This window comes from Spermophilus citellus, assembly GCF_964194105.1.
Source record: "Spermophilus citellus genome assembly, chromosome: 4".
Lineage (NCBI taxonomy): Eukaryota > Metazoa > Chordata > Mammalia > Rodentia > Sciuridae > Spermophilus > Spermophilus citellus.
The window spans coordinates 23,857,987-23,881,809 of record NC_138185.1 but is presented as its reverse complement, the minus strand read 5'-3'; the positions used below and the strand labels follow the sequence as shown (position 1 = coordinate 23,881,809).

General features: G+C 39.9%; 1 protein-coding gene across 8 annotated transcripts in view; it reads left to right on the top strand.

Annotated features, from left to right (window-relative positions):
• The window catches only part of ITCH (itchy E3 ubiquitin protein ligase), a 212,757-nt gene that overhangs the window by 54,857 nt on the left and 134,077 nt on the right, over positions 1-23,823 (top strand). For 3 of the 8 annotated variants that reach the window (XM_081292445.1, XM_081292447.1, XM_081292451.1), the window contains 4 exons: positions 18,493-18,632; positions 21,623-21,691; positions 22,114-22,255; positions 22,508-22,676. The exons of 1 other annotated variant lie outside the window; for it this stretch is intronic. The gene's annotated coding sequence lies outside the window, so the exon portion shown is untranslated. Of the gene's footprint in view, positions 1-18,492; positions 18,633-18,978; positions 19,112-21,622; positions 21,692-22,113; positions 22,256-22,507; positions 22,677-23,823 lie in introns of those variants that run through there. 4 more of the 8 variants (XM_081292446.1, XM_081292444.1, XM_081292448.1 and 1 more) reach the window with 4 other exon arrangements.

Sequence of the window (23,823 nt, the reverse complement as noted above, 5' to 3'; positions counted from 1 at the left end):
TACACAAAGTAGAGTCACACCATTCATGTCTTCATACATGTATCTGGGGTAATGATGTCCATCTCATTCCACTGTCTTTCCTACCCCCTGCCTTCTCCCTCTCCCTCCCTCCCCTTTGCTCTATCTAAAGTTCCTCCATCCCTCCTATGCTCCTCCCCCCATGCCCATTATAGATCAGCATCCTCATATCAGAGAAAACATTTGGCATTTGGATTGGCTTATTTCATTAGCATAATATTCTCCAACTCTATCCATTTACCTGTAAATGCCATAATTTTATTCTCTTTTGCTGAGTAATATGCCACTGTGTATATATACCACAGTTTCTTTATCCATTCATCTATTGAAGGACATCTAGGTTGGTTTTACAATTTAGCTATTGTGAATTGTGCTGCTATATAGATTGATGTGGTTGCGTTACTATGATACGATGTTTTTAAGTCCTTTGGGTATAAACCGGGGAGTGGGATAACTGGGTCAAATGGTGATTCTACTCCAAGTTTTCCAAGGAATCTCCATATTGCTTTCCATATTAGTTGCACCAGTTGCAGTCCCACCAGCAATGCATGAGGGTACCTTTCTCCCTACATCCTTGCCAATACTTATTGTTGTTTGTATTCTTAATAGCGAGCAAGACACTATCTTGAAAAAAAAAAGAGTGGGGGGCTAGGGATGTATATCAAGGGTAAAGTACCCCAGGGTTCTATCTCCAGTATAGGAAAAAAACCAAAACTTAAAAAGGACTGGCGGGGGGAGGGCTGTGGCTCAGTAGTAGCGCACTTGCCTGGCATGTGTGAGGCACTGGGTTCAATTCTCATCAACGCATATAAATAAATAAAATAAAGGTCTATCAACAACTAAAAAATTATATATATATGGAAGGACTGGGGGGAGTTGGAGAATATCATGCTAAGCAAAGTAAGCCAATCCCAAAAACCAAAGGCCAAATATTCTCTCTGGTAAGTGGATGCTGATCCATAATGGGGAGGGGGGAGGCTTGGGAAAAATGGAGGCACTTTAACTGAGCAGAGGAGGGGGAGGGGTGGGAGGAGAGGGAGAGTGTAAGGGGGCAGGAAAGATGGTGCAATGAGATGTGACTGCACATATGGTGTGACGCTACATTGTGTACACCATAAAAATGTAAATTGTGTACAACCATAAAAATGTAAAGTTGTGTTGCAATTGTGTACAATGAATCAAAATGCATTCAGCTGTCATATATACCTAATTAAAATAAGTTAATTAAGTTTTTAAAAGAGGTATCTATGTCACAGGAAAAAAATAAAATTTAAAGTCACTGGAAATTAAAAAAAGGGGGGCGGGGGTTGTGGCTTAGTAGTAGAGTGCTTGCCTCACATGTGTGAGGCACTGGGTTTGATTCTCAGCACTGCATGTAAATAAATGAATAAAAATAAAGGTCCATCAACAACTAAAAATATTTTTTGAAAAAGGATTAGGGGTATAGCTCTGTGGTAGAATGCTACTACTTTAGCATGTGAAAGGCCCTGAGTTTACTGTCCAACACTAGAAATAAATAAATAAGTATATAAAGGTGATGCATGAATAGGGTCTGGCTTACAGCAAACACTAAGCTCATGGATGCCAATATTGCTGTATTATATTGAGAGCAGAGGTTGAAGAATGACCAGGAGGGCAATTCAGCTGGCAATTCAGCTCTTAAATACCTGCTTTCAAGAATGAAAGAAGACACAGAGACTAATCCACAAAGTTACAACTATCTTATATTTGATAAAGGGGCTAAAAGCATGCAATGGAGGAAGGATAGCATCTTCAACAAATGGTGTTGGGAAAACTGGAAATCCATATGCAACAAAATGAAACTGAATCCCTTTCTCTCGCCATGCACAAAAGTTAACTCAAAATGGATCAAGGAGCTTGATATCAAATCAGAGACTCTGCGTCTGATAGAAGAAAAAGTTGGCTCCGATCTACATATTGTGGGGTCGGGCTCCAAATTCCTTAATAGGACACCCATAGCACAAGAGTTAATAACAAGAATCAACAAATGGGACTTACTTAAACTAAAAAGTTTTTTTCTCAGCAAGAGAAACAATAAGAGAGGTAAATAGGGAGCCTACGTCCTGGGAACAAATTTTTACTCCTCACACTTCAGATAGAGAGCCCTAATATCCAGAGTATACAAAGAACTCAAAAAAATTAGACAATAAGATAACAAATCACCCAATCAACAAATGGGCCAAGGACCTGAACAGACACTTCTCAGAGGAGGATATACAATCAATCAACAAGTACATGAAAAAATGCTCACCATCTCTAGCAGTCAGAGAAGTGCAAATCAAAATCACCCTAAGATACCATCTCACTCCAGTAAGATTGGCAGCCACTATGAAGTCAAACAACAACAAGTGCTGGCGAGGATGTGGAGAAAAGGGTACACTTGTACATTGCTGGTGGGACTGCAAATTGGTGCGGCCAATTTGGAAAGCAGTTTGGAGATTCCTGGGAAAGCTGGGAATGGAACCACCATTTGACCCTGCTATTGCCCTTCTTGGACTATTCCCTGAAGACCTTAAAAGAGCATGCTACAGGGATACTGCCACATCGATGTTCATAGCAGCACAATTCACAATAGCTAGACTGTGGAACCAACCCAGATGTCCTTCAATAGATGAATGGATAAAAAAATGTGGCATCTATACACAATGGAGTACTATGCAGCAATAAAAAATGACAAATTCATAGAATTTGCAGGGAAATGGATGGCACTAGAGCAGATTATGCTTAGTGAAGCTAGCCAATCCCTAAAAAACAAATACCAAATGTCTTCTTTGATATAATGAGAGCAACTATGAACAGAGCAGGGAGGAAGAGCAGGAAGAAAAAATTAACATTAAACAGAGACATGAGATGGGAGGGAAAGGGAGAGAAAAGGGAAATTGCATGGAAATGAAGGGAGACCCTCATTGCTATACAAAATTACATATAAGAGGTTGTGAGGGGAATGGGAAAATAAACAAGGAGAGAAATGAATTACAGTAGATGGGGTAGAGAGAGAAGATGGGAGGGGATGGGAGGGGGGATAGTAGGGGATAGGAAAGGTAGCAGAATACAACAGTTATTAATAGGGCATTATGTAAAATTGTGGATGTGTAACCAACGTGATTCTGCAATCTGCATTTGGGGTAAAATTGGGGGTTCATAACCCACTTCAATCTAATGTATGAAATATGATATGTCAAGAGCTTTGTAATGTTGTGAACAACCAATTAAAAAAAAAAGAAAAAAAAAAAGAATGAAAGAAGTCCTGTAGGAAACCTTGATCTCCTCTCCTTAGAAGGTAAGTTAGAGATCATTTGTCACCTCCCCTTGGAAGTGGTCTCTACCACCCCAAACCCCACCTCCAGAATTTATGAAGGAAATGTCTTGCTCATCTGTTAGGAGCCCTGATCAACAGAAATATGCTCCATCTCAGCACTTTTCAGGGATGTTCCCTGACCCTTGGAAGCTACCCAGAAAAGGACCATTCTGCTCCTTAATCTGTCTCTGAGAAACAGGTTTAAATTTTAACTCTGCTTCATACTTGCCCTTTGAAAAGTCACTCAACCTTGTAAGCCCCATTTCCTAATCTACCAAACCAAAATAATGAATTTTTTTCTTTTTTCTTTAGGCACTCTATCACTGAGCTATACCCCAGTCCTTTTTTACTTTGTGTGTGTGTGTGTGTGTACTGGGAAATGGAACCCAGGGCCACTTTACCCTTAAGATACATCCCAGTCCGTTTTCTCTTTCTTTTTAAGTTTTGAGACAGGGTCTTGCTAAATTGCCCAGGCTGGCCTTGAACTTGCAATCCTCAGATTCCTGAGTCCCATGGATTACAGCATGAGACATGCTACCCAAAAGAAATGGTGAATTTTGCTTTCAGGTTGGTGGGGGAAGAAAACTGTATTGAATAGAAACAAAAAACTGGAAATGGTCCCCACCGCACTGCCCCAATGCTTCTCCCTCCAACTGGGGCTACTTAACTCTCACATGCAGGTTCTGTCCTGATTGGGGCTTAAGATGAACTTTGCATTTAATCAGGGGAACTTTAAAAAGATTTCATCTCTGGGCTGGGGATGTGGCTCAAGCGGTAGCGCGCTCGCCTGGCATGCGTGCGGCCCAGGTTCGATCCTCAGCACCACATACCAACAAAGATGTTGTGTCCTCCGAGAACTAAAAAATAAATATTAAAAATTCTCTCTCTCTAAAAAAAAAAAAAGATTTCATCTCTTTAATCAGGTAACTTGAAAATGTACTCTAGTGTTTCTTCCTATGGTCAATCCTGGTTTAAAATAAATTATTTTGGGCTGGGGTTGTGGCTCAAAGGTAGAGCATTCACCCAGTATGTGTGAGGCCCTAGATTTGATCCTCAGCGCCACACAAAAATAAATAAACAAAATAAAGATATTGTGTCCAACTACAACTAAAATAAATAAGTATTTTATTTTAAAATCACTAAATTAGTAGAATTATATTGTAAAATCCTGGCCCTTTAATTTGGATGCACATTGGAACCAGCCTGAGGGGTTAACACTGATACCTGTGTCCCATCTCCAGAGATTTGGATTTTTTTTGGCAGTGTTGGGGATCAAACCCAGGGCCTTGGACATGCTAGGCAAGTACTCTACCACTGAGCTACACTCCCAACCCTCAAAGATCTGGCTTTGACTGGGTGCAGTGGTATACTCCTGTAATCTCAGCAGCTCTGGACGCTGAGGCAGGCAGATCAAGAGTTCAAAGCCAGCCTCGGCAATTTAGTGAGTCCCTTAACAATTTAGCAAGATCCTGTCTCTAAATAAAATATAAAAAATACAAAAAGGGCTGGGGATGTGGCTCAGTGCTTAAGTGTCCCTGAGTTCAATCCCTAGTGAAAAAAAAAAATCTGGATTTAATTGACTAGGACATGGCCTAGACATTGAAGTTTGTGAAGCCTTTCTGCCCCACTCCCCAAAGGCACTGGATATACATTCCATCTGAAAACAAACATTGGGGGGAAATGAAACTATTTTTTTCAAGAAAGGGGTCATCAGACAATGAGGGATAGTGATCCCTGAGAGACTGGAAACAAATGAAGTGAGACCATGATTTCCCAAAACTACTGTCTAGATAGTTTTCAGACCACGGGGCAGGGAAGGGTAACCCAACTAGAGTCAAGCAGACTGAGTTGAAGACATGGAGCTGAGAATCTGGGGAGACCAAGGAGGCTGGAGTTTGCAGGAGAGAGCCCTGGAAAAGAGAGCTGAAAAGGGAAGTCTGGAGTTACACTCAAGTATCAGCTTTGGTGCTCATTAGCAAATACATGTGAAGAAACTATCTAAATAATATTGTATTAATGAATATATGTGTGAATATATATGATATATGATATTTGTGTATATATATATATATATATATATATATATATATATACACACACACATACACACATATATACCATGAGGTTATATGATTATTTCTAATTCATAATTCATAAGTGTTTTTCTGAACTTTCTTTTTCTTGATTCAGGATTATACCCAGCACCTTGAATTTGCGAGGTAGGTGCTCTACCACTAAGCAATGTCTCCAGCCCTTTATTTTACTTTTTAAATTCTAATGTTTTTGCAGTACTGAGGGTTGAATCCAGAGGTGCTTTACCAAATGAGCACTGATTAATTGAACCACATCCCCAGCCCTTTTTTTAAAAAATCAGGAATTGAATCCAGAAGTGCTTAATCACTGAGCCACATCCCTAGTCTCCCTTTTTTTAGTATTTAAAAATATTGTTAGTTATAGATGGACATAATGACTTTATTTTATTTATTTAATTTTATGTGAAACTGAGGATCAAATCCCGTACCTCACACAAGCAAGGTAAGCGCTCTACCACTGAGCTACAACCCAAGCCCCCCAACCCTTTTTTTATATTTTATTTAGAGACAGGGACTCACTAAGTTGCTTAGGGCTTCACTAAATTGCTGCCGCTGGCTTTGAACTTTCCATCCTCCTGCCTCAGCCTCCCGAGCAGCTGGGATTACAGGCATGCATCACATAATCAGCTTGAATTTTTTTGTATTTATTTTTATTTTGGATACCAGGGCTTGAACCCAGGGCACTTAATCATTGAGCCACATTCCCAGGCCTTTTTTTTTTTTTTTTTTGAGACAGAGTTTCACTAAGTTGCTTAGGTCCTCATTAAATTTCTGAAGCTGGCTTTAAACTTGGAATCCTTCAGCCTGTCTCCCGAACTGCTGGGATTATAGGCACTTGCCATCACACCCAGCCAGTTTAAACTTTTCTGACTTTATATTAGGATCTCTTTTCTCTTAAATGGAAATATTCTATTCCTAATATTATCTTGTTTACTTATATATACTTATATATTTATATATGTATATATACTGAATATGTATACATTAATTACAAAATTACTATGCCAACATTAATAGTAATAAATAAAAAATACCAAATAAAGTTTTGGTCCTCAGAATGTATCTCTTTAAGTATGCACACTCAGAGGGCTGTGTTCAAAGATCATGTTATGCTTCCTTACTCATCTGAAGCCAGGGCAATGAATATAACAGCAGGAGAAGAAGCAGGTTCCTGAGGACAGCAGTGTTTGGATGTCAGGAAGAATAACTGGCAGGAGGGAAATCAGCAATTTGACATACCACGGTCTCAGAAAACAAAGTTTTCATTACCGATGTGGGGCGCACAATTGTATTGGCAGCTGCTGAGAGTACAAACATGGACAGTGCTACCATTTGAAGGTCCCCTTCAGAACACAAGTTGAAATTTAATTGCCATTGTGAATGTATTGAGAAGTGGAACTTTCAGCTGGACACAGTGGTGCATGCCTATACCTTCAGCAACTCGGAGGCTTAGACAGGAGGATTGCAATTTCAAAGGCAGCCTCATCAACTTAGCAAGATCCTGCCTCAAAATTAAAAATTAAAAGAGCTGAGGACGTGGCTCAGTGATTAAGTGCCCTGGGGTTCAATCCTGGTACAAAAAGAAAAAAAAAAGTGGAAATTTTAAGAAGTGATTAGGGCTCTGTCCTCATGAGTGAACTGATGCCATTATACAGGTGGGTTAGTTATTAAGGGAGTGGCCTGCTGAGGAAAGAATGAATTTGGCCTGATTTCTTCTACTTTTTATGACACAGCACAAAAGCCATGGCCAGATGCTGGTGCAGTGTCCTCAGACAGCCCAGCCTCCAAAACTATGAGCCAAATAAATTCATACTATTTAAAAATTACCAAATCTGCAGTTTTCTGTTACAGCAGCAGAAAACTGACTCAGACAGACTGATGATACTAGCAATAACCCCCCAAAAGCTGTATGTATTGAATACTGTACTATGTACCCAGGCACTGTGTTTAGTGCTTTACACACAATTACACAAAGAATCTTTATAGAAGTCTGTGGGGTAGGCACTATTATTGTGTTCATCCTCCACTTGCTATTGTGTTTCAAAGAGATAAAACAACCTGCTCAAGGCTATACGGCAAGTAAGTGAGGGAACCTGGTTTCTCACCCAGTATGCTCCTAACCATGGATGCTCACTGGATTTGGAAGCATCAACTTTGTTGGTGACCTGGATGAGAGTATTTTCAGTGGAAAGGAAGAGAAAGAAGTTAAATTGGAATATGATTAAAAAGTGAATTTGGGATGAGAAAGTGGAGACACTGAATTGAGTCAGTACCTTGAGGAAGTTTGCCTGTGGTACTGGGCACAGTGGCACATGCCTGTGGAAGGAAACACAATGGAAATGCAGAGGAGAAAGTGGAGTCAAAGAAGAGTTGCAATTGAGAAGGTGAAAGTGATGGACCTTGAGCCACAGAGCATCCATAGAAGGGATGGTTTTAGTGACTGATTGAATCCAGGGCCTCATGCATGCTAAACATGCACTCTACCACGGAGCTACACCCCCAAAGGGATGGTTTTAGTTAGAGTGAAAAATATTTCTTTAATGCTGATAAGAAAGTGAGTAAGCTCATGTTTATTTATATATATATATATATATATATATATATATATATATATATATATATATATATTAGATGGACACAATACCTTTATTTTATTTATTGTGGTGCTGAGGATTGAACCAGTGCCTTATACATGCTAGGCAAGCACTCTACCACTGAACCATAGCCCTGGCCCCAAGGGAGTTCTTTTGACTTCTACTTCCTCAAAAAGCTTGAGACAACACCCCTAGGTATGGTGGTACACACCTGTAATCCTAGTGGCTCAGGAGGCTGAGACAGGAGGATCACCACTTCAAAGCCAGCCACAGCAAAAGCAAGGTGCTAAGCAACTCAGTGAGCCCCTGTCTCTAAGTAAAATACAAAATAGGGCTGCGATGTGGCTCAGTGGTCAAGTGCTCTAAGTTCAATCCTTGGTACCAAAACAAAAAACAAAACAAAACAAAACAAAAAAACACTTGAGACAACACTGCCAACTGTAAGTGCCAAGAGATCTGTGAGAGACATTTGAAGAGGAAAACACATCAGTTGTTTGAGCCAAAGGGAAAACATGGTAAGATATCCCTGTAAGATTGAGACTCCATTGGGGCTTATGAGCTTGTAGCTAAAGTCAAACAAAGCTAGGATGTATATGGTTTTCTCCAACTATGTTTAGCATGGCTACCAGAGAACCCTGTTCTGAGTTGTGGATTACTTAGCAGAGGGTGGGGCAAGAGGTTGATCCCAATGTTGGAGCTGGGAATCCAAGTCAACCAGTGATACATGGAAGAGGAGGACACAAGCAGCAGTATGTGAGGGCCTGTGGGTTTTTTGTGAGATTAGAGATGGAAGAGGAGGGGGCAGGAAAATATTCATACTTTGTGTGCATATATGACCCTGAGAGATCATCAGAAGACAAAGAGACTAAGGAAGGCTCTGATGTTGAACCAATCATCTCAGAAGGATGAAAGGAAGAAGGATGAAAGAAAGACAATAAATCCTTTCATAGTACATGAAACAAAGGTCAGAGAAAATAAGGAACTTCTCCTAGGTCACATAGTGACCTTGTGGTAGAGTTGTGAAATTAGCTTTGCCTAACCCCAGAGCCTGGATCAAACTACAGATCTCCTGTTGAGTTTGTGAATTCATCCTCCGGAACTGGTCTGCTATCATGTGAACTGACAAACTGGGTTGTCCTCATCCTCTCTGAACTGTCATTCTGACCACTACAATAAACTTATCCCCACCTTTAGTTGGCTCTGCCTCCAGAACTTGTCCCATACTGGGCACTGAGCTTATGACTCCACATCCTGCTGTTTATGGTACAAGCTGTCCCATAACTGGGCTTCTTACATGGACTAGAAGAGCAATGATAACAATAATGAAAGTAATACCTGTTTCTATTACCTTTATCAGGCACCTGCTCTATGCCAGGCTTGGTACTACTTCTCATTTGAGCCAAAATCTCATTATCATCCCATTATCATCCCCATTTGCAGCTGAGAACACCAAGGCTCAGAAAGATGAAATCTCAGCCACACAAGGTGGAACAGCCCTCAGTAATAATTACAGTAGTGATCTTGGCTGAGGCAGGAGGAGCCCAAGCTCAAGGCCAGCCTGGGAAACTTAGTGAGAACTTGTCTCAAAATAAATTTTAAAAAGGGGCTGGGGATGTAGCTCAATGGTCAATCATCCCTGAGTGTCTTCCCCAGTACCACACACACACACACAAAAAAAAAAAAAAAAAGGAAAAGGAAAAGGAAAGAACTCACTTATTCAGGACCACCCAGCTGGGAAGTTGCAGGGTGGATTAAATACTGAATATTTCTGGCTCTCCCAGTTCCTGCCTTTTTGCAAATTATTAAAATAAAGATAAGGACTTGTTAGCATGTGCACCAATATAACATATTCTCATTAAAATAATTTAAAAAAACAATTCTATGATACTGAGTCCCAATCTGCCGGTGCAGCTGGCATTCCTTGTCAAGACTCCTCCAAGAATGGCTTGGGAACTTTTCAGAATGTCTTACCTGCATTTCAGAATAAGTCCTACAAGGTGCCACATGACCTTGCCAATGCTAACCCTTCTAACCCTAATTGGTAAGAAGTTACCTTGTGTCTAGCATCTGACCTGGCACTTTACCCACATGATGTAATATATGTGTCCAAATATCCTTAAAGTATATGAATAATGTTTGTATCTAATAAATAAGGAAACTGAGGTACAGAGAAATTAGGGTGGTTTGTTACTGGTCACATCTAGAACTCAGGATTGGCAAAATGAGCTACAGTATCTCTTGTCCTGCAGTGGTGACTCTGGTGTCTCCCCTGTTGTTATTATTGTTTTGGTGCATTTTTTAAATTTTTCTTTTGAGATGATTAGAATTGAGCACAGATAGCAGCTTTTACACACACACACACACACATAAACACACACACACACACACACATATTGTAGATGAACGCAATACCTTTATTTTGTCCATTTATTTTTCTGTGGTGCTGAGGATTGAACCCAGTACGTCACATGTGCAAGGCAAGCAAGCGCTCTACCACTAAGCCCCTGCCCCAGCCCCAGATAACAGCTTTTTTTTAAAAAAAAATTTTTAAGTTGTTGATGGATCTTTATTTTATTTATTTGTATGTGATGCTGAGACTCAAACCCAGTGCCTTATGCATGTTAGGCAAGTGCTCTACCACTGAGCCACAACCCCAGCCCCAAATAAGATAACAGCTTTTTTAAAGGCAAAGTTTTCCTGAAGAAGTGGGATCTAGCCTGGCCAATAGGATATTGTTTGATTGATTGATTTTATTTGTTGTTTTTAGATATATGTGACAGTAGAGTGTATTTTGACATATAATACATACATGGAGTACAACCCGTTCCAATTAGGATCCCATTCTTGTGGTTGTACATAATGTGAAATCACACTGGTCATGCGTCTCCCCTGGTTTGACTCCTCAGGGTGATTTTGGGAATTGTTCCTACCAATACACAGCCCCCCAACACTGGTGCTTTGGCTGTCATGGAGATTTCATGAACCACTTGCTCAAATCAAAGCAGGATTGGTTGGTTTCTTTCATTTGTAGCTAAAAACATTTTTTATAGCTTTTTTGAGCTGAATGCAATGGCACAAGCATGTAATCCCAGTGATTTAGGAGGCTGAGGCAGGAGTATCACAAATTCAAGTCAAGTCTCAACAAATTAGCAAGACCCTGTCTCAAAATAAAATAAAAAGGATTGGGAATGTAACTCAGTGGTAGAACACTCCTGGGTTCAATTCCCAGTACCCCCCAACAAAAGAAAGTTTTCATGAATAGCATTCACATATACAATTCACCCATTTAAAACCTATAATCCGGCTGGGGATGTGGTTCAAGCGGTAGGGCGCTTGCCTGGCATGCGTGCGGCCCGGGTTCAATCCTCAGCACCACATACAAACAAAGATGTGTCTGCCGAAAACTAAAAAATAAATATTAAAAAAATTAAAATAAATAAATAAATAAATAAATAAAACCTATAATCTGGGGGATGGGGTTGTTGCTCAGTGGTAGAGTGCTCACCTAGCACATGCAAGGTCCTGGGTTCTATCCTCAGCACCACATAAAAATAGATAAATAAAATAAAGGCATTGTGTCCAACTACATCTAAGAAAATAAATATTTTTTTAAAAACCCTATAATCTGGATGGGCATGGTGGCTCACACCTGTAATCCCAGCCGCTCAGGAGGCTGAGGCAGAAGGATCAGGAGTTCAAAGCCATCCTCAGCAATTTATTGCTGCTGTAAGAAACCTAGTGAGATCCCCTCTCAAAATAACGATTAAAAAGTGCTAGGATGTGGCTCAGTGGTTAAGTGCCCTTGAATTCAATTCCTGGCACCAAAAATAAAAATAAAATAATAAAATAAAGTCTATAATCCACTAGTTTTTATTATGTTCAGAGTTGTGCAAACACCACCAAATCACTTTATTTGTTTTATTTATCTATCTGTTTGTTTGTTTATTCAAACACACCAAGGATTGAACCCAAGGACACTTAACCACTGAGCCACATCTTCAGCCCTTTTTTTTTTTTAATTTGTAATTTTGAGACAGGTTCTCACTAAATTGCTGAGGCTGACTTTGAACTGGTGATCCTCCTGCCTCAGCCTCCTAAGCTGCTGGCATTCCAGACATGCACCACCAAGCCTGGCTACCAAATTATTTTAGAATTTTTTCTTGCCCAAGAAAGAGACTCCATAACCATTAATAGTCATTTCCCATTTCTTCCCACCCTCATCCCTCAACAAACTATTTGTTCCTCTCTACCCACTTTTGTGGTCCTAAACACATTTTAGGATGTTTTTGTTGTGGTTTGTTATTTCTGTGAAGAATGTCAATTGGCATTTTTTTAGGGATTGCACTGAATCTATAGATCAATTTGGGTAGCATTGACATTTTAGCAATACTAATCCTTTGAATCTATGGATACAGGATATCTTTCCATTTATTTGTATCTTCTTCAGTTTATTTTATCAATAGTTTATTGTCTTCAGTATGGAGATATTTCACCTCCTTGGTTAAATTTATTCTTAAGTATTTTATATTTTTCTTGTAGCTATTGTAAATGTGATTTTTAAAAAATTTTCTTTTTCAGATAGGTTGCTGTTAGTGTAACACTACTGATTTTTGCAAATGGATTTTGTATCCTACATGTACTGAATTTATTATTTAGATCTAAGTTTTTTGATGCACCTTTGGCTTTTCTTATACAGGATCATGTTGACTGTAAAGGGGGCCACCTGAATTCCTCCCTTTTCAATTTGGATGCCTTACATTTCTCTCTCTTGCCTAATTGCTCTGGTAAGAACTATGTTGAATAAAAATGGTGAAAGTGGGTATTATTATTTTGTTCCAGATCCTAGATGGAAGCTTTCAGATTTTCCCCAATCAGTGTGATATAGGCTACGACTTATCATATGTGGACTTTATTATTGTGAGGTACATTTCCTTCTATACCTAGTTTGTTATCATGAAGACATACTGAATTTTTTCAAGTGCCTTTTCTGCATCATTCAAAATGATCATATGGTTTTTGTCCTTCATTCTGTTAATGTCATGTATTATGTTTGCTGATTTGCATATCAATTGAGCCATACTTGCATCCCCGAGATGAATTCCACTTATTCATGATTAATAATTTTTTGATGAGCTGTTGCACTCAGTTTGCTAGTATTTTCTTTTCTTTTCTTCTTTTGTACTGGTGATTGAACCCAGGGGCACTCAATCACTGAGCCACATCCCCAGCCCTATTTTGGATTTTATTTAGAGACAGGGGCTCACTGAGTTGCTGAGGGCCTCACCATTGCTAAGGCTGGCTTTGAACACAAGATCCTCCTGTCTCAGCCTCCTGAGCTGCAGGCGTGTGCCACCTGCTAGTATTTTCTTGAGTTTGTTGTTGTTGTTGTACCAGGGATTGTACCCATGGGTGCTTTACCACTGAGCTATAGTCTGGAGGATTTTTGCAACTGTTTTCTCAAGGGTATTGGCCTACGGTTTTCTGGTTTTCTTTTCTTATTTTGTCCAGCAACTAAAAATCTTGACTGGTGGTATACTGCATAACAACTTCATCAGGTTTGTATACCATGTGTATTATGCTGAACTATTTCATTAGGAATTTTTGTTTGTTTTTACGTTACTTGTGATTGAATCTGGAGGCACCTTGCCACTGAGCTACACCCCAAGTCCTCATCTATATGTATTTCTAAAGCATATAATGTCCATGTTTATAGTTGAGAAAAGAAAGGCTTAGAGAAGGTGGGCAACTTGCCTGAGGTCACAGAGCAAATAAGCAGCAGAACTAAGATTCAGATTCTACATCCTGATCTCTGCATCTTAACTGCAGAGGGGTGGGAGAAAGCTCTTCCTCTTTCCTCTTCCACAGGCGGAGGAACCATCCTGCTTGTTCCAAAGAAGTGGGTGGTCTGACTGTCACTGGTGGCAGTAGGATTGTGACTGCCTGGTGGGTGGAAACTCTGTGCCTGTAACATGAACCCATTCTGACTCTTCTAAGCAGAGGTCACAAGACCTGGCAGCTTCCTTCATGACCACTGCCCTGGGCAATGTCTGGTAGGCTCAAGGTTCAGGGGCCCAGCCTCTGACCCAGACTGGGCAGACAGGGTGTGGAGCCATCAGGAAGGCAAACTTGGGCTGGTTGGTCTCTTTCTTCCTGGGCTGGCTCCCAACTCCACTTGTCCACAACCTCCTTAGTAGTTTGTCCTCTGCACATACTCTGTGACATAACTTAGTCATAGCTTTCTTTAAGTCAACTCACCTTTTTAAAACTTAAAAGGTTTATTTTATTTTTTTAAAGTTCTGGGCATGGGCTGGGGATGTGGCTCAAGTGGTAACACGTTTGCCTGGCATGCGTGGCGCGCTGGGTTCGATCCTCAGCACCACATAAAATAAAAATAAAGATTTTGTGTCCACCGAAAACTGAAGAGGAAAAAAAAGTTCTGGGCATATTGCCACATGCCTGTAATCCCAGTGACTCTGAAGGCTAAGGCAGGAGGATCACAAGTTCTAGGCCAGCCTCAGCAATTTAGTGAGGCTCTAAGCAACTTAGCAAGAACCTGTCTCAAAAAATAAAAAGGGTTGTGGATGTAGCTCAGTGATAAAGCACCCCTGGATTCACTCTCTGGTAAGAAAAAAGAAAAAACCTCTGGGGCTCAGTGGTAGAGTACTGAGTACATATACAAGGTCCTGGATTCAATCCTCAAGTTGGCTAAAGTAAACAAACAAACAAACAAATAAATAAAGCCTTTCAAATAGATGATATAAGCATCTGATACATTATTTGAACAGTATAGAGGGAAAAGTTTTTTCCTTTATCCTTGTTACCCTAGCCACCCACATCCTTTAAGAGACATTTTATCGGCAGGTGCAGTGGCGTACACCTGTAATCCCAGTGGCTTGGGAGGCGAGGTAGGAGGATCTTGAGTTCAAAGTCAACCTCAGCAATTTAGTGAGGCACCAAGCAACTCAGTGAGACCCTGTCTCTAATAAAATGCAAAAATAGGTCTAGGGATGTGGCTTAGTGGTCGAGTGCCCCTGAGTTCAATTCCTGGTAACCCCCCACCCTCCCCAAAAAAGAAACATCAAAGAGACATCTTATCAAAGTAGAGCACAGTGATGCGTGCCTGTAATTCCTGGGGAGGCTGAGTCAGGAGGATCATTAGTTCAAAGCCAGCCTCAGTAATTTAGAGAGGCCCTAAGCAATTTAGCAAGGCTCTGTCTCTAAATAAAATATTTAAAAAAGGCCTGGGATGTGGGTCAGTGGTCAAGTGCCCCTGGGTCCAATTCTGGTATCAAAAGGAGTCGGGGTGTGGAGACATCCTACCTTATTAAATTTCCTTGTGTCCTTCAGAGATTTTGCCTATGCATATACAAGCAAATGGACATACCATCTTTAAAAATCAACTGTTAGGCTTTATTTTCTAAGTAAAATAGTTTGGAGACTTTCATGACTGTACTCAGAGATCTGCCTTGTTCTTTATGTATGACTAAATAGTTTTCTAGTACCATAATTCGTCTAGTTCTTTAATAATGCATATTGAACTTATTTCCAATGCTTTTCTGTCACAACTTATGATAAATATGTTTATCTGTTATTTTGATAATTGTATATTTATCTAAAAGATGAATTCCTAGAAGTGGAACCACTGGGAACAACTAACATGTGTATTTTATGTCTTTTTTGTTTCTGAGGATTGATCCCAGGGGCACTTTACCACTGAACTACACTCCCAGTCCTTTTTTTTTTTTAAATATTTTTTAGTTGCCAATGGATTTTTTACTTTATTTGTTTGTTTATATGTGGTGCTAAAGATTGAACCCAGGGCTTCATACATGCCAGGCAAGTGTTCTACCACTGAGTCACAACCCCAGTCCTTTTTATTTTTTATTTTAAAGCCGGGTCTTGCTGGGTTCCTAAAGGTGACCTGAAGTTTGAGCTTGAGCCTTCTGCCTCAGTCTCCCAAGTTGCTGGGGTTACATGTGTATGCCACTGTTCCCAGCTAGCCTATGTATTTTCTTCTCTTTTAAATGTTTTTATTAGTTCATTATAGTTTTATGTAATAGTGGGGTTCATTTTGACATAATCATAAATGCATGTAATATAATTTTCTCATTTTCAATCCCTAGTACTTTTCTTTTCTCTCCCGCCTCTCTCTCTTCTCTCTCTCTCTCTCTCTCTCTCTCTCTGTCTCTCTCTCTCTCTCTAATTTTAATGTGGACAGACAAAATATCTTTATTTATTTATTTATTATTTTTAGGTGGTGCTGAGGATTTAACCTAGTGTCTCATGTGTGCTAGGCAAGTGCTCTACCACTGAGCCACAACTCCAGCCCCCCTCCCCTCCCCTCCCCTCTAACTTTGATCCCCTCCCCCTTCTCTACTGATTTTTGTAACATTTAGTATTCTATAATAGTGTTCTATAATGTTTATATATAACTAGAGTTATATATAAAAGTAGAATTCATTGCAATGTATTCATATATGCACATAGAATAACTTGGTCCATTTCATTCAGCAATATCCTTTCCTGCCCCTCCACTCTTCCCCTCAATCCCCTCCCTCTCCTCCAATGTTCTCCTGTTTATTTTCATAAGACTCCTCCCCCACCTTTCTTTGTTCCTTATTTTTCTCTAGCTTGTGCATATGAGTGGAAAAATTTGAACTTTGGCTCTGAGTCTGGCTTATTTCACTTAGTGTGATTTTCTCCAGTTCCATATGTTTATCAGACAATGAAACAATTTCATTCTTTTTTATGACCAAGTAAAACTCCATTGTGTAAATATACCATGTTTTCTTTATCCATGACAGACAACTAGGCTGGTTCCATAACTTGGCTATGGTGACTTGTGCTGCTATAAATATTAAGAAAAAAAAATATATATATATCACTATAGTATGCTGATTTTAGTTCTTTTGAATAAATACCAAGAAGTGGGATAGCTGGGTCATATGTTGGTTCCACTCCTAGTTTTTGTTTTGTTTTTTGGTTACTGGGGATTGAACTCAGGGGCACACAACCACTGAGCCACATCCTGAGCCTTGTATATTTATTTAGAGACAGGGTCTTACTGAGTTGCTTAGCACCTGGCTTTTGCTGAGGCTGGCTTTGAACTCGTGATCCTTCTGACTCAGTCTCCCAACCCACAGGGATTACAGGCCTGTGCCACCTGCTTTGGCCATTCCTAGTTTTTTAAGGAAATCTCCATACTGCTTTCTAAAGTGGTTTTATTAATGTGCAGTCCCACCAACCATGTGTACCCCTCCTCTGCATTCTGGCCAGCAATTATTGTTATTTGTATTCTTTTATAAATAAATTTTTAGACGGCACAGCAGTGCATGCCTATAATCCCAGCAGCTCTGGAGGCTGAGGCAGGAGGATTGCAAGTTCAAAGCCAGCCTTGGCAACTTAGTGAGGCTTTAAGCAATTTAGCAAGACCTGTATCTAAATAAAATGTAAAAAGGGCTGGGGATGTGGCTCAGTGGTTGGATTCAATCCCCAGTACCAAAAAAAAATTATTTTTTTTAGTTATATATGAAAGATGAACACAATACCTTAATTTTACTTATTTTTTATGTGGTGCTAAGGATTGAACCCAGTGCCTCATACATGTGAGGCAAGCATTCCATCACTGAGCTACAACCCTAGCCATGTTATTTGTGTTCTTGATGGTTGCCATTCTAACTGGGTGAGATGAAATTGTGTCATTTTGATTTGCATTTCCCTTATTGCTAAAGATGTTGAACATTTTAGGATAATTGTCTTCTAAGATAACTTTGAAGAGGTATAATTGTAATACCATAAAATTCACCCATTTAAAATATACAGTCCAGTGGTTTATAGTAAGTTTCTTTTTTTATTTTTTTTCCTCCTAAATTCTGGGATTAAACCCAGAAGCACTCTACCACTGAGCCAAATCCCCTATCCTTCCTATCTTTTTTTTTTTTTTTTTTTTTTTTTTTTGGTACCAGGGATTGAACTCAGGGGCACTCGACCACTGAGCCACATCCCCAGCCCTTTTTGTATTTTATTTAGAGACAGGGTCTCACTGAGTTGCTTAGGGCCTCGCTAAATTCCTGAGGCTGGCTTTGAACTCTTGATCCTCCTGCCTCAGCCTCTCAAACTGCTGGGATTACAGGAGTACACCACCACGCCCAACTCCCCTGTCCTTTAAAAATTTTTATTTTAAAATTTTAAGACAAGGTCTTGCTAAATTGCCAAGGCTGGCCTCAAACTTTCGATCCCCCTGTCTCAGCTCCCAAGTAGCTGGGATTATAGGCATGCACCACCGGCCCAATTTATAGTAAATTTCTTGAGCTGTGCAATCCATTAGAAGATTTTCCTCACTCTGGTAAGATCTCTCATGGCTGTTTACAATGAAATCCCAATTCCTACCCTCAATCCCATTCTACCTCCCTGCCCCAGGTAACCACTCATATACTTTAAAAAAAAATTTTTAATATTTATTCTTTAGTTTTTTCCGCAGACACAACATCTTTGTTTGTATGTGGTGCTGAGGATCAAACTCCGGCTGCACGCATCGCTACTGCTTGAGCCACATCCCCAGACCAAACACTCATGTACTTTCTATCATTGAAGATTCGCCTTTTCTGGGTATATTTTTTTCATTTTCCTTGGATAGCTACGTAGAAGTAGAATTACTGGGTTGTATGATAAATTTGTGTTTAACTTTTTAAAAAAACTGCCAGTTTTCCAAAATGGTTGTATCTTTTTTTGTATTCCTATCAGCAATATTTGAGACTTCTAATTCTCCACATTCTTGTTAATATTGTTATTGTCTCATTATTATAACTATTCTAGTGGGTGTAAAATGGCATCCTGTTGTGGTTTTAATTTACATTTAACTTATGACTAACAAAGTTGGGCATCTTGTCATGTGCTTTTTAGTCATTCTGCATTTTCTGTTCTTTCTTTTTATTTCTTTTCTTTCTTTCTGCAGAGGTGCTTACCACCAAACCTTATCCCCAGCCCTTTTTATTTTTTATTTTGAGACAGGGTCTCTCTAAATTGCCCAAATTGGTCTTGAATTTACAATCCTCTTGCCTCAGCCTCTCAAGTAGCTGGAATTACAGGTATGTGTCACTGCACTTGGCTTATTTTCTCTTATTTTATATATCTTTAAAATTTTTGTCAAAGTATTTTGTGGTTTTGTTTTGAATACTGAGCCACTGAGCTACATCCCCAGCCCTATTTTGTAATTTATTTAGAGACAGGGTTTCACTGAGTTGCTTAGCACCTTGCTTTTGCTGAGGCTGGCTTTGATTCTCCTGCCTCAGCCTCCTGAGTTGCTGGGATTACTGGTGTGCACCACCTTGCCTGGCTTGTTTTGAATGACCATTTATGGCACTATTAAAATCATCTTTTATACATCCATCAATGCACAGCCCCTTGAAAGACTTTGGCTTAACTGTGAAGGGTGAGGGCCCTAGAGTTGGACTGCCAAATTTGAATTCTAGTGCTACCAGTTACTAGCTGATCTCAAATTGGTCACCTAATGGCTTTTGGACACAGTTGCCACATCTGAAAAACCAAACTCTAACTTTTACTGCACACTTGGGCCTGTCCTGTGTCAGTTCTTATTTTGTCCTCCCTTCATAAACCTAAGAGGTAAGGCACTACCTCTACTCCTTCTTGAAGATGAGGAAACAGCCTGAACCCAGGTGACTGGACCAGTTGACCTTGTGGAACCTGCCCCTCCTCCATCCAAATCTATAAGGTCCTCAAGCACTGAACAAAGTCATACATTTGCATATTTCTAATTATACTTTACTCCCAGTCAGGAGAAGTTTACATGAATCAAGTTTGAGTTCTGAGATTCCTGGGAGTGTTTCAATCTGATACCTTCCCAGCTTGCATAAGGTGACCTGGATGCTGGTTGCTTGATTCTATTTTTGCTTGAGGAATCTGTAGGTGTGGTTTTAATCTTTTTTCTTTCTTTTGTTTTCTATTTCTTTCTTTCTTTCTTTCTTTCTTTTTCTTTTTTTTTTTTTTTTGGAGGGGGAGTACTAGGGATCTAACCCAGGGGCGCTTTATACTACTCAAATCACATCCCCAGCTACCCCCACCCTGCCCCCTGCTTTTTAAAAATATTTATTTTTATTTTACTTATGTATTTTTTTAATGTGGTGCTGAGGATCGAACCCAGGGCCTCGCATGTGCAAGGCAAGCACTCTACCGCTGAGCCACAACCCCAGCCCTATTTTGTATTTTATATAGAGACAGGGTTTCATGGAGTTGCTTAGCACCTCACTTTTGCTGAGGCTGGCTTTGAACTCCTGTCTCAGCCTCCTGAGTTCTTTTCTTTTTTTAAAAGGCAGACTCTGGTTGAGTTCACATCTTCAGTGAGAACTCAAGAAAAAAAAAAGTGATTGTGTAGACATGGGCTGATAGTGCTTTACTGGAAGAAAGACCACAGATTTGAAAACAAGAAAAGGGGGAACCGATTCTGCCACTTGCTAGCTATGTTACTAGAGGTTGGTTACTTTGCCTCTCTGAGACTTGGTTTCCCCATCTGCATAATGGGGTAAATTACAGCTATTGCTTATTGAGTGTTTGCCTGGCCTTGTTCTAAGTGTTTTTCATGTACTAGCTAATTTAATCCTCACAACAATCCTCAAGATAGGGCACATTACTATTCTCATTTTCATTATTATTTTTTTTAAATATTTATTTTTTAGTTGTAAGTTGTAGTCAGACACAATACCTTTATTTTATTTATTTATTTTTTATGTGGTGCTGAGGATCGAACCCAGGACCTCGCATGTGTGAGCTCTTCTGCTGAGCCATAACTCCAGCCCCTCATTATTATTTTAATTAGTGCATTATAAATATATATGTTTCATTGTGGTATATGTGTATATGCTCATAGCATAATTTGGTAGATTTTGTCCCTAGTAGTTCCCCATGTCTCCCCTTCTCTCTCCCTCTCAGTCTTCTTCCTCAACTCTATTGGTTTCTCTTCTATTTTTGTGAGATTCCTTTTTTTTAAACTTATTTTTCTTTCTCCCTCCCTCTCTCTAGCTTCAATATGAGATAAAACATTTGACCCTTGACTGTCTGAGTCTGGCTTATTTTATTTTGCCTGATGTTTTCCAGCTCCATCCATTTGCCAGCAAATGACATAATTTCATTCTTTTTTTATGGCTGAGTAAAACTCCATTGTGTATATATACCATGTTTTCTTTTTCCATTTGTCAAACACCAATGCTGGTTCCACAATTTGGCTGTTGTGAATTGCGCTGCTATAAACATTGGTATGCATGTATCACAGTAGTATGCTGATTTTAGTTCTTTTAAAATATGGAATGTGCATCCATTAGTGGCACATGCCTGTAATCCCAGCAACTTGGGAGGCTGAGGCAGGAGGATTGCAAGTTCAAGGTCGGCCTCAGCAACTTAGCAAGATCCTTTCTCAAAATAAAAATAAAAAGGGCTGTGATGTAGCTCAGTGGTAAATCATCCCTGGGTTCAACCCCCAGTACCAAGAAAAAAAAAAAAAAGAAAGAAAAAGAATGGCTTCATGAACTTGCATGACATCCTTGTGCAGGGACAATGCTAATTTTCTCTGTATTATTCCATTTTAGCATATCTGCTAATGAAGTGAGTACACTATTTCCATTTTATAGATGAGGAAACTGAGCACACTGGTTGGGGTGAGTATTTGATAAGGGAGTGCATATGAAACACTTAGGACACCATTTAGTAATTACAGTGTAGAAAATAAACATTAGATGTTATTTTTTTATTTTACTTGGAGGCATTTATATTTACTATCCCTGGTTACTACTGGAAACAGCAGTGCCCAAGAACATACAGGATTTTTTTAGAGAGTGAAAAAAATTTTATCACAAGTAAGTTACATGCAATATTTGACCATGTTTATAGTATTATCCATTGTTAATTCGAAATTCAAATTTAACTGGGCATTCTATATTTTTACTTTCTAAATCTGGCAACCCTATCTGGGGCAGAACTTGCAAACCTCATTTTGCAGATGAGGAAACAGCCTCAAAGAGAGAAAATAATAGAGCTATGGCATCAGGTCTTAAATAGTCTCTTTGGATCCACATCTCAGGTTCTCTGAAGCCTGGTCCAGTGTCTTCTCTCCATTAACACACAGCTTTTCAAGTCTTTTGCTGCCTCTGGCAATTGAAAGCAGAGCGGATCCAGGGAAGAAGGGGACAGCCTCATGACTAAGTGTTCTGCAGGGAAAGCTGGTAAGTGACAGGCGGCATATGGGCCACTGGAGTTTCTCTCCCAAGTCTTTCCAGCTCTGCGACCAACTTCTTTCCCTCCTCCTCTTCCAAGAGGCCTTGGAACCTCCTTCCTTTGCTGGCCTCAGACTCTTCCAGGCTCCCAGCCCAGGTTTAGCACCCAGGACATCAGATGACCCAGGTGTTCTGAGCAGAAGGAGGGTGAAGGTGGCACAAGGCATTATCACCCACTGTTCCTGTATTTTTTTTTAACAGATCAAGACTGGGCTGAGTTCTGGATAGGGAACCTGGAAGAAAAAGCCATACAGCATGAAAAAATGAGGAAATGGCATGGCTGGGATTGGGGGACTTCAACTTAGCTTCTCCCTGGAGAACTATCAAGTACCTGCCCTGAATCTCCTTGAATCTTCACAGTACCCTAGAGGTAGAATTCATTATTTTCATAGAGATTTGGATACTGAGGTCCAGGCGACTTTGTCTAAGACCCCCAAAGCAATGTAACAGTAGTGGCTGCTCCTTTGAGAGTCTTTCTTGGCAGTTTCTTTTCTTCTCCTCCCTTTGCCTGGCATTCTAAATTCTAAAGGAAAGCTGCACTTAAATGGTTAAGACATTAGTTGCTAAATAATTTTTCTTTAGATTTACAGAATCATCTGACCCTCAGATGACATCAGGATTTGTAAACTGCTCCCCTTCTTTAATTCTGTGCATCTCCTAATACAAAGCATTTACATTGCTGTGATGGAACTTGTAGAAAAAGAATATGTTTGTAACTAGTCCTTGGAGGTCAAAGTTGATTTGGGGGGGGGGCAGATACAAGCCCTAGAATTGGAAGACAGCACTACCCCCAACCCCTACTTAGCCTTCCTGCCTATCATTCCTTTCCTTCCCTATAAAAGCCCCATGCGCCTCTGAGTTCCCTAAAATAGTGCTCTGAGGCAATAGTGCTCCCCCCCCATCTTTTTAGGATGCTGGTCCCAGTAAATAAAACTGATTTTCTTCCCACCAACTTTAGTCTCCCTAATATTGATCTTCCAGAGGCAAGCAAGTTGTGGAGAGAAGGACTGGATTTTTGATCCATATACCTTGGAAACCTAAATTATTAACTCTTGCTAGAGCACTGTCTCCCAGATCATAGCTTTTGGGATTAACAAGATTATGATAGCATAGTCTAGTAGTTCTCAAAATGGGATCCCTGAGCATCAACATTGCCTGGGAACTTGTTAGAAATGCTCAGTTTGGGGTCTGATCCTAGAACTTCCTGGCTCTGGAATTCTGGGGGTTGGGACAGAGGGTGTAGCTCCGTGGCACAATATATGCCTGTGCCTAGTATGCCTGAGTGCCTAGACCAAAAGGAGAAGAAAAAAGAGAAAAAGAAAGAAAGAAAGAAAATGAAAAAGAACCAACACAGTGGTGCATGACTATAATCCCAGAGACTTGAGTCCGGAGGTTTGCAATTTGAAGCCAGTCTTAGCAACTTAGCAAGGAGAGACCGCGAGTTAAAATAAAAATTTTAGAAAATTTAAAAAAAAGGGCAGGGGATTTAGCTCAGTGGTAAAGTGCCTCTGGGTAAA